The sequence below is a fragment of the Sander lucioperca genome, chromosome 13 (assembly GCF_008315115.2).
Source record: "Sander lucioperca isolate FBNREF2018 chromosome 13, SLUC_FBN_1.2, whole genome shotgun sequence".
NCBI classification, from domain to species: domain Eukaryota; kingdom Metazoa; phylum Chordata; class Actinopteri; order Perciformes; family Percidae; genus Sander; species Sander lucioperca.
In genome coordinates, this window is record NC_050185.1 from 10,998,163 (window position 1) to 10,999,053 (window position 891).

Genomic DNA, 891 nt, shown 5'->3' on the forward strand with positions numbered 1-891 from the left:
AAAGTAACCTACTAATTTGCAAGTATGCGTACAGTATATTGTTTTTTTTAAATGGATTGTTGCCATATTTCTTTACCTCAGTGTGTACTGGCCTGGTTGGCAGATTCAGATTTGATTGAAAACTGTGTATTCATATTGTAGTTAGAAACAAATCCCTAATATCCTCAGAATCTCACTATAAACTGGAGAAACAGATCACATGGTCTTGAATATTACCATATACAGTACATACTGACAATTCATATTAGGCAGATGAGAAAAATACATCTTAGAATTGCTTGTAAATTTACATTAATCCTTTCATTTTGAATCATTTGTTTTGCATTAAACTGCTGAAAATGTGCATACATCTGTATGTTTACACATATTTAAATATTTGTGTATATTAAATTTGTGTTTTTATTCTGTGTCCCATTGCATCCTTTAAGATTTGTATATGTCTAAAGATGTAACATGAACCGATAATGATGATCTGAATCTAGGTGTACTAATGAAAAGTTGAAGGGTATATAGTAATACTGTTTTCGTTCTAGTTAATCCGTCTTAAAATATGTTAGGTAACTGACAACATTAAGCTGTGTTTCACAAATATAATTATATTATATTATTATTATATTATATAATATAATTTAATGTTGTGACAAGTGCAGTTCGGATTTTGGAAACCATGGCTGTACCTGTAATATAATTTGTTACATTTAAGTAACTACACACAAAAAAGTAGTTTTGGTTTGCAATTCTGTTATTTAAGGGTAGTCAAATGTAGTGTTACTTGTCATAATTACCATTTTAACGTTGTTTGACTAAACTGAGCCCTAATGTGCACTTAAATGGTACCATTTCCACTCATGGAACACTAGCTGAGTTCCGTAATAACAAAGCATTCGGAGA